Genomic DNA, 12169 nt, shown 5'->3' with positions numbered 1-12169 from the left:
TGTCTGTTTTACAGTTCATCATTAAATGCTGTAGCATAATTTCTATGTGTCCCGTACAATTGAAATTATTTTAAGGCTTTCTTGCAATGCTTTTGTCAGATTGTTACTTCTGCCAACATATTCTATGCTAAGGTTGACAGTCAGGTCAGAGGGCCAGATGCTCAATCATGCTATTGCTAGGAGCAGAAGGTGTACTTGTAGGCTGGGGTTGCAATCAGGGGTTTAACATGTGTTTTCCTAAAACAACAGGCCCCCTGTGCACAGGCTTTGGACAGAGACTGTGATGTTTGTCTTTTTAACTTTGCTTCTTGTTTTTCTGACTTATAGTTGTACAGAGTAGAGCTGTAATGTAACTTTTTTTTCTTCATTTCTCTGTTCTATAACCCAGGACTGTACCCAAGATGGCGCTGTAAGTGACAACTTAAAAACTTTTCACTGTACTCATTTGAGTGCATGTGACAATAAAGTTAATTTAATTCTATTAAATTAAATTCAATTAATGGATGGTAAAATGCTAGTGCAAATAAGAAGAGACCCTTAATTGTGACAATTGGTTCCAAACGGACAGGCTGTCTGCAAGCTTTCTCACCTCTGGCAAAATGGCATGGTAGTGGGAAGATGTTGGGCATGTCATCCAAGCTTCCCAACTCCTAGACTGGGCATGTCATCCAAGCTTCCCGCCTCAGGCGACTGACTGTGTGGAGTTTGCACGTTCTCCCCGTGTCTGCGTGGGTTTCCTCCGGGTGCTCCGGTTTCCTCCCACAGTCCAAAGATGTGCAGGGTCAGGTGAATTGGCCATACTAAAATTGCCCGTAGTGTTAGGTAAGGGGTAAATGTAGGGGTATGGGTGGGTTTCGCTTCGGCGGGTCGGTGTGGACTTGTTGGGCCGAAGGGCCTGTTTCCACACTGTAATCTAATCTAATCTAATCTAGACTGTTCCCAGAGGGTTGGTAAAATTTGACACATTATGTTGAATTTTAATGTGGGTTAACACCACTGTTGTAACCTTAAAAGGGAAATTCAGATATATGTGTTTCAGCTTTTGCACACATATATCACATCCCAGAGTCAAGATGAGTCAAAGTTTTATCACATTTTCATTTCAAGAAAAATCATTGATTTTAGTTATGTGCACCACACTTACTGTGTAGTGAACAAACAAACATTATGCTGGTTCAAATGCACACAAAACTTAGATCTGTTCAACATATTCATATATGCACCTTTGAAATTCACTTTCAAAGTCATATTGCTGCATTGCAAAAATGAAACTGACTCCAAAGCCAAGACAAAATGAAATCAGATTGAGAGTTTTTCCTTTGAATTTCTTTCATGAAAGAGATTAATAACAGTGATTTTCTTGACATAAGCCTTCACTTCATAGCAAAATCAATATACCCTAGATACAATTCTTCGGAAAATAAAAATAACGCTTGAAACATGTTGGCATTCAGGTAATCTTTTTGACTGATTGTTAGTATAACTTATATGTTAGTCAGACATGCTTTTATTTGGTTTAATAACTGCAATGGCAATGAGACATTATAAAAAGTTACAATGTGAAATTGTATTTAAACAGTGTCTTTCAGGAAAGTATTGGCTTTTCAAACACAACATTAAACTTATTTTTATTTATTCAAAAGCACATCACTTGAATTGTTGATAATTTGTCTCTGCTGTAAGCTTCAATTTACTGGATGATGTTTTCTCTTTTATTCTGAAGTATTTAGAAATGCATGACTAGGCTCTATTTCCTCCTTTGTAAAGGATAGAAAAATGTATGGGTCCTGTTACATTCTTGGCTCTGCAACATGGTTTGTCAGTAATAAAACCACAACTATGTATCTCGTTTCAACTAACTATTCCCTATTTGGGATGTTATGAATGTTTTTATATAGGTTATCACCTTCAGATTAGCCTGGGTAATTTGTCAGTTTTTCAAAAAAATTGATCTGAAGACATGGCCAACACAGACAAAGCAATACTTTGTGCCAGATTTTAAGAATAAGAAGGCAATCCAAACACTGCTACCAAAATGAGGCATGACTGACTTCTACACTGCAGAGAAAAGTACCCTCACATATATAAAAAAAGACTTGACAGGACGGACAGTTCCATGGGGTTTATGCATCTTTTCCACATACTTTTCTCCACAGTTAACAATCCCACAGGGCATGTGACATTCTCAAAAGCTTCCTTAAAACCCACCCCCAACCCCCTCAATGTATTGCGACAGATGGACTGCCAAAGGCTGGATAGTTATTAAAACAAAACTCATTATGACTTTCTCTTCCACAAACTACCTATTGAATTCAATTGACATGGTAACATCTAAACTCAAATGTCTGGTTTATCAATCTGGTATTATGTTTGCTCAGTAAGTGCATTTTATACCGTGACTAGAGACTGAACGTTTTAAATGGTATAAATTTGTAACATTTTAAGGCTTTTACTGCAACAAATGAAATTAATACCAACAATGACAAACATTACATAGCAAATAATACACCAAATGAAACACAAGGTTTTTTGATGTTATGTAACAAATGCAAATGAGATATATCTTACTACCCCCATTTCACTGTAAACCAAATTTCTGGCAGATGTACAGCAGAACAAGAAGAAGCCCAATATGCCTTTCAGCTCTCTGGTCAGCTCAATTTTCCCTGCCATCAAGGTTGCAAACTTAGTGTTTCTGAAAGTCATTCCACTCAGCTGGAACCTTCAGATCTGATTTCCACCAGTGGGGCTACCTTGGTAACTCTTGAACCTTAACAAATAGGACTTGCGAAAATTTCTGTTCCTTTCCTTTTGAATAAAAAATATGCTTACAAACAATTTGCATCTTCATAGCAGGAATCATTTCTTTCGCCTGCTTGTGTCTCAAAAAACAACTGTTCTTTCACTGAGACTCACTGAGTTTCTGTCCCTTTATTCTCTTTAGAACTGTGCCATTCAGGCACTGCCAATTCCATTTGCTAAGGTGCATATGTTAGATTCCATTAGCCACTTATTTACCCAGTTGTTTGTCTATTCATGCCCTGTGTAGTTGATTGGCATAATTCTCACTGTTTGGCATATCTCCAACTTTGGTATCATCATCAACCTTTGCCATTTTACCCCATTCAACTTCTCAGGTCATTCTACAAAGAGCACTGACCATAGGAATGCACTGCCTTTAAATATCTAGTCTGAATATGACAATTTATTCTTTTCTGTCCTTAAAGCAATTCTTAATCAAAACTAACACTGACCATCCTGTTGCATGAACCTACAGTTTGCTAACCAGCTTATTTTTGTGGTAATTTGTCAAACATTTTCTTATGTTTGATCTCAGATCAAACGCCTGCAGAAAATATCAACTGCATTCCCTTCAACAATATTCTCTGTCAATTCTATCAAATATAAAACAGATTTCCCAAGCACAATTTTTTTTCCCAATCAATCTGGGTCTTCATAATTAATTTGAACCTCTACAACAGCCTGTTAAATTTTCATGATAATTGGTGCTTAAACTTCAGACATCATGGATGTTAAACTGATCAGTCTATAATTACTAGGAATGTTCTATGCACTTGTCTTGAACAAGAGTCTTAACATTTTCCACTTCTCAATTCTTTGACCTCCTCTGTGGCTGGCCAAGATGGAAAACAATGTGAGAAGTATGAGGTTAGAAGAAGTTGGTTGGAAGAAGTCGCGTTGACTATTTTCTGAACATAGCTGGAAATGTGTTGCTGGAAAAGCGCAGCAGGTCAGGCAGCATCCAGGGAACAGGAGAATCGACGTTTCGGGCATAAGCCCTTCTTCAGGAATGAAGAAGGGCTTATGCCCGAAACGTCGATTCTCCTGTTCCCTGGATGCTGCCTGACCTGCTGCGCTTTTCCAGCAACACATTTCCAGCTCTGATCTCCAGCATCTGCAGACCTCACTTTCTCCTATTTTCTGAACATAAAAAACTTCAGAAATCTGAAGCATAAAGGGTTTCGGTAGTTCTGGGTCAGGATTCTCTTAAGGGCAAAGTGCAGATTCAGTCGGCAAGTGTAATGGTAGCAGTCATTTTAAGAGGTCAAGAAATCAAGGGCAGGGATATACTGCTGAGGTTGTGAAAGGCACCACTCTAATCTTGACTTAGAAAGATCTAGGCTAAGTGCAGGGAAATAAGGTTCGCATGGACAGACGTTTTGGTCGGCATGGACCACAGTCATAGAGATGTACAGCATGGAAACAGACCCTTCGGTCCAACCCGTCCATGTCAATCAGATATACCAACCCAATCTAGTCCCACCTGCCAGCACCCGGCCCATATCCCTCCAAACCCTTCCTATTCATATACCCATCCAAATGCCTCTTAAATGTTACAATTGTACTAGCCTCCTCCACTTCCTCTGGCAGCTCATTCCATACACGTACCACCCTCTGCGTGAAAAAGTTGACCCTTAGGTCTCTTTTATATCTTTCTCCTCTCACCCTAAACCTATGCCCTCTAGTTCTGGACTCCCCCACCCCAGGGAAAAGACTTTGCCTACTTATCCTATAATTTTGTAAACCTCTATAAGGTCACCCATCAGCCTCCGACACTCCAGGGAAAACAGCCCCAGCCTGTTCAGCCTCTCCCTATAGCTCAAATCCTTCAACCCTGGCAGCATCCTTGTAAATCTTTTCTGAACCCTTCAAGTTTCACAACATCTTTCCGATACAAAGGAGACCAGAATTGCACGCAATATTCCAACAGTGGCCTCACCAATGTCCTGTATAGCCGCAACATGACCTCCCAACTCCTGTACTCTTTTGTGCCAAAGGGCCTGTCTCCGTGCTGTAGGACTCTATGACTCTGTGACATTCTAAGCAGGATGTGGAGATGCCAGTGTTGGACAGGGGTGCACAAAAATCAATCAGCAGGTTATAGTCCACCAGGTTTATTCGGAAGTACAAGCTTTCAGAGTGTAGCTACAAGCTACCTGATGAAGGATCAGCGCTCCGAAAGCTTGTACATTCAAATAAACCTGTTGGACTATAAACTGGTGTTGTGTGATTTTTATATCTAAGCAGGTCAGCCTTTCCAAAAACCTTCCCTTTGGGTTACATGTCAAGTGCCATTCATCTTCATTCTCAATTTGCCAGTACTATTTTTCTTCATCACTTTCCTTCTCACCTTGTGACAAAATTGGATCTTTACTCCATATTTCTTTCCATTTTAAATTTGAAAAGAAATATCTCTTTGAATGATATAGTTAGAAGAGAAAATGGGATGGAAAGAGCAAGGGGGAGAAAGCCTTTGCACTTATTATTCCTAGTAGATTGTGTGGGGATGGATGAGTGTCTTGGCATCAGCTTAATGATAGCAAAGGAATTTGTCAGATGATGTAGGGCTTGAAGGGCAATTCAAAAGAGAAAGAATAGATATCATAATGGAAGTGAGGCATAGAAGAATGGTTAATCAAATGGGACATGCAAGAAGTAAGGAACATGATCAGATAAAGGGATAGAGAAGTGCTTAAAATGATTTTGGGAGGGAATGACAAGCAGCTAAACTTTTTCTGCACCTCACTCCATCCTAATGTAGTCTGTAGCCACTGGTTTCCTGTCACAATATGCAGCACCATCCCTCACCCCATGAATGGGAAAAATGGAAGTTCAAAAAAGGTAAGCAGTGGAGAAGAAAATATAGATAGAAGTAAGAGAAACAATGTCACAGAGATAGTTAAGGCAAGTTATATTTTGACAGTGTGTGCACTAGTGCAGCAGATTGACTAGAAGCAAAGAATTTTACAGGATAGAAAGAGGCCATTCAATCCATCATGTCTGTACCGGCTCCTGAAAGAGCTACCCATCTTGTCTCAATCTTATCTCCGTAGCACTCTAAATTAATCACTTTCAAATGCATATCCAGTTCTCTTTTGTAACCTTGTATGGAATCTATCTCCACCATTCTCCCAGGCATTGCATTCCAAATCCAAATGACTCTCTGAGTAAGGAAGTTTATCTTTGTCTCACTTTTCGCTGTCTTGCTTACATACTTGAAATTGTGAACCCTAGTTACTGACAAACAACAGATTCTCCTTCTTTACTCTGCCGAAATTGTTCATAATTTTGAACACTGCAATAAGGTCACCTCTTAATCTTCTGTTCTCCAACAAGAAAGATCCCCATTTCTCTACTCTTTCCTTGAATCTAAAATCCCTCATTCTTCATATCATTCGAGTAAATTTTCTTCACAGTCTCTCCAGGGCTTTAATATCCTTCCTTAAATATGTGCCCAGAAATGAACACATTACTCCTAACTTGCATGTTAGATTTAGTACACAGATTATGCATTTCATAATATGTCCCTTAGGTACCTGTCATTCTACATGTGATTATTTTTTATTCTTGTTATGTTTTCTACATTACAGGAAGCACAATAGCAACAATGTATGTTTGGGTAGTGCTAGATGCCCAAAGGTGCTTCATAAATTTTAACATTGAACCAGATCACATATTAAACTCAGTTAAAAAAAGATCTGGTAAGAGGCAAGCTCTAAGAAGCATCTTAAAGGGGAAAGCTATTCAGGTGAAAATGTTTTGAGGGAATTAGAGTTTGGAGCTTAGGAAGCTAGAAACATAACTTCCAGTTGTGGAGTGATTATATTCATGAATGTGTCACACGCAAAAATTGGAGGAGTGAAGAGATTTGACAGAGGTCATAAAGGAGGTTACAGAAATGGAAAGTGGCAAGGTTAGGATAGATTTTAAAACAAGTTGCTACAATGAACATTTGAGGCTCCATCTCATATTTCCTTGCAATTGGCTCGTACCTTGAAGTGAGCTGGTGAAATTTGCCTTCCAGTGAACTTAGAGCAACCAGGCTACATGGAAAGTTCAGCTTAGTAAAAATTTTAACTTCTGAAGTGCAACCTGTATTTGGGAAATTAAGTTGTCAATGATTTATTTCTGAAAAAAAATCTGCACTGGACTTAAAGAAGTATGAATATCGCAGTTAAATGGAGAAAAGCAGCAGAAAGCTTGCACACAGGTGCAGCAGGTAATCAGGAAGGCTTAAGGAATATTGGCCCTCATTTCAAGGAGGCTCGAGTATAAGAGTAAGGAAGTCTCACTGCACTTGTAAAAGGTGCTGGTGAGACCACATCTGGATACTGTGAACAGTTTTGATCCCCTTATTTTAAAGAAGTGTATCATTGCATCAGAAGCAGCTCAGAGACAGTTTATTCATAAGACAATATGGAGGATTGTCTTATGAGCAAAGGTTAAACAAGTTGGGACTCAACTCACTGGAATTCAGAAGAATGAAAAGTGATCTAATTGAAACATAATGAATTGTTAAGGGGCTTGACAAAGTAAATGCTGAAAGGATGCTTCTCCTAATAGGAGAGCCTCAGACCAGAGATGAGAAAGAATTTCTTATCTCAGAGGGTTGGAATCTTGGAACTCCTTGCTCCAGAGAGCCATGGGGCCAGAGTCCTTGTGTATATTTAAGGGTGAGGTTGGGAAACAAGGGTTAATGAGAAAGGGCAGGAAAGTGGGCATGACATGTGTCCAATCAGCATTATCCTATTCAGTGGTACAGCAGGCTCAAGGGGCCGAACTGTCCACTCCTGTTCTGATTTCTTACAACGTCATTAAGTCACTAAGTCAATGTCTCAGTAAAAGCTGGTGGACTGACTCTCCAGAGCATTTTTGCAAATTATGTGAGTAGTACAGTTGGTTAAGTAATTATAATTTGAAAATAATTAATGAAATGATTACAAAGCATCTAATCATTCAATTGGCTTCAAAACCAATCAAGGAAAACAAAATGTTTCAGGTAGACACTTCACATCAGAATTTTACCAATTGTTCATTCTTTTGGGGATAAAAGGAAAATAAATTTAAGTCTTAAAGACATTACATTATTTCTGTTACCTTCAACAACCACAACTTGACTATCTCAGTCTCGGCATGTACCCCCCCACCTCCCACCCCCACCCCCACCCCCCCCCACTGAAGAGCTCAGCAATCCAAACCTCATTTTTGTTTCAATGCTTGATGTTGGAATACATGGGTTCAGGAGTACATAGCACTGCAATCAAACCATAAGATTTTCATTTTCTAAACAGCTAAGTTAGCATGATTAATAAAACTTCTTTGAAGAGAAAATGAGGTCTGCAGATGCTGGAGATCAGAGATGGAAATGTGTTGCTGGAGAAGCGCAGCAGGTCAGGCAGCATCTAGGGAACAGGAGAATCGACGTTTCGGGCATTAGCCCTTCTTCAGGATTCCTGAAGAAGGGCTAATGCCCGAAACGTCGATTCTCCTGTTCCCTAGATGCTGCCTGACCTGCTGCGCTTCTCCAGCAACACATTTCCATATCTAATAAAACTTCTTCTCAGGCTACCAAATTCGTACCTTGGACAAGTTTTTCAGACTGAGTTTTGAGTTGTAGTACAACTGACTTGGACTGAAAAGCATGTGTACAAATATCATCTGTGGGGAAAAGCATCGAGGGGTGTAAAAAATGAATATTCAGGGACAGACAGCATCATCCAGCAATTTGCTTTGCAACAAGATCCTGGAACGAAGAGTGGTGCACACTTAAGGACAAGTTATAGACAGGCAAAGTCAGGAAATAAGTAAAATCTGTTATATCACTCGAAGTGATAAGTATTATGGATCAGTTTATCAAGGAAGATTATTGGACTTCAAGAGGAATTTGGACAAACATCTTAAAAGGAAAATATTTCCTGAGTGTTTCAATTTCATTAGAAAACTGGTATTATTTTTAAAAGATGACTGACTTTCAATTGATTTTGCTTGCACTGGAGCCTCGTCTCCAAACGTTTTGGTTATTCCTTTCATTGGACAAAGACCTTGCTCCACCAGAATGATGTGGTAGTCTGTGTTTACCCAATGCTAGCCTACATTGAAAGATCCCATGGACAGACATCTTGAAAGCCATAAAAATGAAGTTTGGGCTTGAAACATCAGCTCTCTACTGCACAACTCTAGCAGCAACAAATCTGAATGTCTCACTGCTATTAAAGCCGAGAAAATTTGGCACTATGACAATGATGACATTGTTCTAAGTGAAACATGGTGAGCAGAAGAAAGTCAACTCAAAGAACGAAGTGGTTATTACATCTTCTGGAGTGATAAGTCTGAGGAAGAAAATTGACATTATGGAGTTGGTATTACCATTAGAAAAAGTTGGTTAATGGTCTCCGTGACCTCAACACTGCATGTGATGAGTTAATGTCTCATAACCTTATGGTTCACCCCAACCCAGAAACAGACAAATGAAGGTCAAAGTCCACCAAAAAAACAATATTCGAAACAACAGATTGGCAGTGCGCAGGAAATATGGCAACATGTTTCCAGTCATGACATGTATGGATTCTTCAGCCCAAGGGCGGCATGGTGGCTCACTGGTTAGCACTGCTGCCACACAGAGCCAGGGACCCGGGTTCGATTCCAGTCTTGGGCGACTGTCTGTGTGAAGTTTGTATATTCTCCCTCTGCCTGCGTGGTTTTCCTCGGGTGCTCCGGTTTTGTTCCACAGTCCAAAGATGTGCAGCTTAGGTGAAGTGGCCATGCTAAGTTGTGCACAATGTTCAGGGATGTGTAGGTTTGGTGCATTAGTCAGGGGAATGGGTCTGGGTGGGGTACACTTTGGAGGGTCAAATGGCCTGTTTGCATACTGTAGGGATTCTATGATGATTCAATCCAGAACATGTGGGCTTCAAACATCCAAGTACCTATCCTATGGAGGGCCAGAAATGGAATGGCACTCAATGACAGAGAGGCAGTTAGCACTGATTGGAAGGAGGGCTTCAAGAATCCCCCAATTAAGACTCAGTCCTTGATTTGAGTGCCCACATTCCACAAAATACTTCTCAGCACAAATGAGGTTTAACATGGTAATCGTAACTGAAAGCGAATAAAGTTGCCAGTGAGACAGAACTTTGTTAAAAATACACAAATTCAATGGGGAAACACACTTGGCTCTTATATACGTCATCTGGTAAGAGAAGCATGCTAGGTGATCTCTGATGCTATAATTGTGAACTTAAAGAAAGCTTGAAGGAAGATCAGACTGACTTGTAAAACTGTCGAGAGGCAAACCTGCTTCTGCAATATGGAAGGTGATTGTAAAAATCCTCTTCAGTTGCTTCCTCTCAGAGCCTGAAGAATTCCTTTTGGAGTTGCAATAGAGATCTTAAACAGCAAAAGGCAGTATGGAATACAGCAACCAAATGCCTCTGCACTTTGGCTTTCTTGAACTCAAAGGCCTTCAATTCTGTTAACCGAGAAGGGCTCTGGAACATTGTCTTCAATCTTGTTGCTCTCAGAAATTCATTACCATCCTCCCCTCATGCAAAAGGGCAGCAATGAACCTCACAACTGATCCACCACAGACACAATGTGACTAATTTGGGTTCAAGCAAGACTGCTCATTGACACCAGTGCTCTTCTCCATCTTCTTTGCTGAAACAATCCAGCCCTATCCATGAGGCTTCCCACTGGTGTTGAACAGATCGACAGGACAGTTAGGAAACTATTAAACTTGCAACTCCAGTCCAATGTGTCATTAAGCTACAGTATGTAAACAATATTTGCAGGTGCAAACACTGAACCTGAGCTCCAAACTGTTGTTGAGGCATTCACAGATTCTGCATATCCATGGTTGGAAAGGACTCCAATATTAGTGACCTCTCTCAGACCAGCATTCTCAGTATTGAAGGACTGGGTATGGGCAATTTGCTGCATTGTGTAGGCCACACTTTCTGCTTGCCTAACATAAGACTTCCAAAACAAGCTCTCTACTCTGAACTTCATCACGGGAAGCAGAGAAAATGCTTCAAAGATATTTTTAAATTCTCCCTGAAAAAATGCACTACCATCCCCTGATTTCTGGAAATCTCCAGCCCAAGATTACTGATAAGATAAGATGCATCTGCAAGGAACCAACCATTGAGCAAATCCAATAGCCTACATAGAGCATGTGAAAATTTACAGCATCACCCCTTCAGCAAACTCCTACTGACCTCCTGTGAAGGGGCTTGCGAAATAGTATTGGATTATTTAGTCATCTCAGGACCCACAAATCCAGACTGGAAGAAAGTCATCTGTGATCCTGAGGAACTGCCAAACAGAAGACAGAAAAATCACACTTGATTTAAAGTTTTAATTTATTGCAGTAAAAATCACAGAAAAGCAACATTGACTAAACATATTTTGTGGGTAATTTATACTCTAATTGACAAGCTATCAGGACTGAACATCTTTTGCCATAGTTATAATTTACACTGCCCCAAAGTTATTTTTCCTTGTACAATTCCAAAGCTGTTCTCCTGTGGGCCCGCATCCTTTTTTTTGTCCTAGACAGGTAACTCCTAATCTCAGAATTTACTTTAATCAGGTTGAATTGGAGATTCTTATTCCAACTTAGGCAAATCTTCCAACCTCCTTTGATATCCTCATGATATTGGTTTCTTAAATTGAAGTGTGAGTAATCACCCACCTTCCACATGCTGAACAACTGGATCAGCATTTTCTCTGCTTCATGTGCTGGACTAGTTGCTTCATCTCCAGCTTTCTGCTTCTCAGATGGCTGCAGACTGGCTACTGTCTGTGTTTAAAGGTGTCTTAGATACCCTATAACCTGGTATTATATTAACTTTCTCTGGACTTTTCTCTTCTCAAAGCTCACTTGCATGGCATGTGCCTCACATGAGCCTAGTATTCTGACAGCAGTGCTCATTAGCTATCTTGTAAAATCCTTTGCAATGGTCTACATTGTAATACAGACAGCTGAAAGTATGTAAAAATTGACATTCTTAACACCTTCCTGTGAAACCTGGATACAAAGAAGTCTATCTACAGTTAACACACTTATTCTCGCTGTGAAATACAGGTGTGAACTATTAGCATCATCTTCCCAGTATTATAATCTGAGCCAATCTTTGACCTTTAAGAACTTTAAAGAGGGAGGTAATGCTGGTGGTTTTGTTACTATACTCATAATCCAGATGGTCTGGTAATGTTCTAGAGTGCTGGATTTGAATCCTGCCATGGTGGGTGAAATTTGAATTGAACAAACATCTGGCATGACTAATGATGAGGGCATATCTAATTCATTAATGCTCTTTAAGGAAAAAGATTGTCATCCTTACTTAATCTGGCTACACATAATTCC

The 12169-nt window shown here is 39.9% G+C and overlaps 1 long non-coding RNA gene across 9 annotated transcripts in view; it reads right to left on the bottom strand.

The window, feature by feature from the left end:
- The window catches only part of LOC148149603 (uncharacterized), a 64594-nt gene that overhangs the window by 34770 nt on the left and 17655 nt on the right, over positions 1-12169 (bottom strand). For 3 of the 9 annotated variants that reach the window (XR_015757651.1, XR_015757652.1, XR_015757656.1), the window contains one exon: positions 11019-11115. The exons of the other annotated variants lie outside the window; for them this stretch is intronic. This is a non-coding gene — a long non-coding RNA (uncharacterized LOC148149603). The remainder of the gene's footprint in view (positions 1-11018; positions 11116-12169) is intronic. 9 annotated transcript variants of the gene reach the window in all.

The sequence above is a fragment of the Chiloscyllium plagiosum genome, unplaced genomic scaffold, assembly GCF_037043375.1.
Source record: "Chiloscyllium plagiosum isolate Xiang-an unplaced genomic scaffold, Cpla_swu_hap1 HiC_scaffold_7, whole genome shotgun sequence".
Lineage (NCBI taxonomy): Eukaryota > Metazoa > Chordata > Chondrichthyes > Orectolobiformes > Hemiscylliidae > Chiloscyllium > Chiloscyllium plagiosum.
Note: the sequence above shows the minus strand (reverse complement) of the source record. Positions and strands in the feature narration are given on the sequence as shown.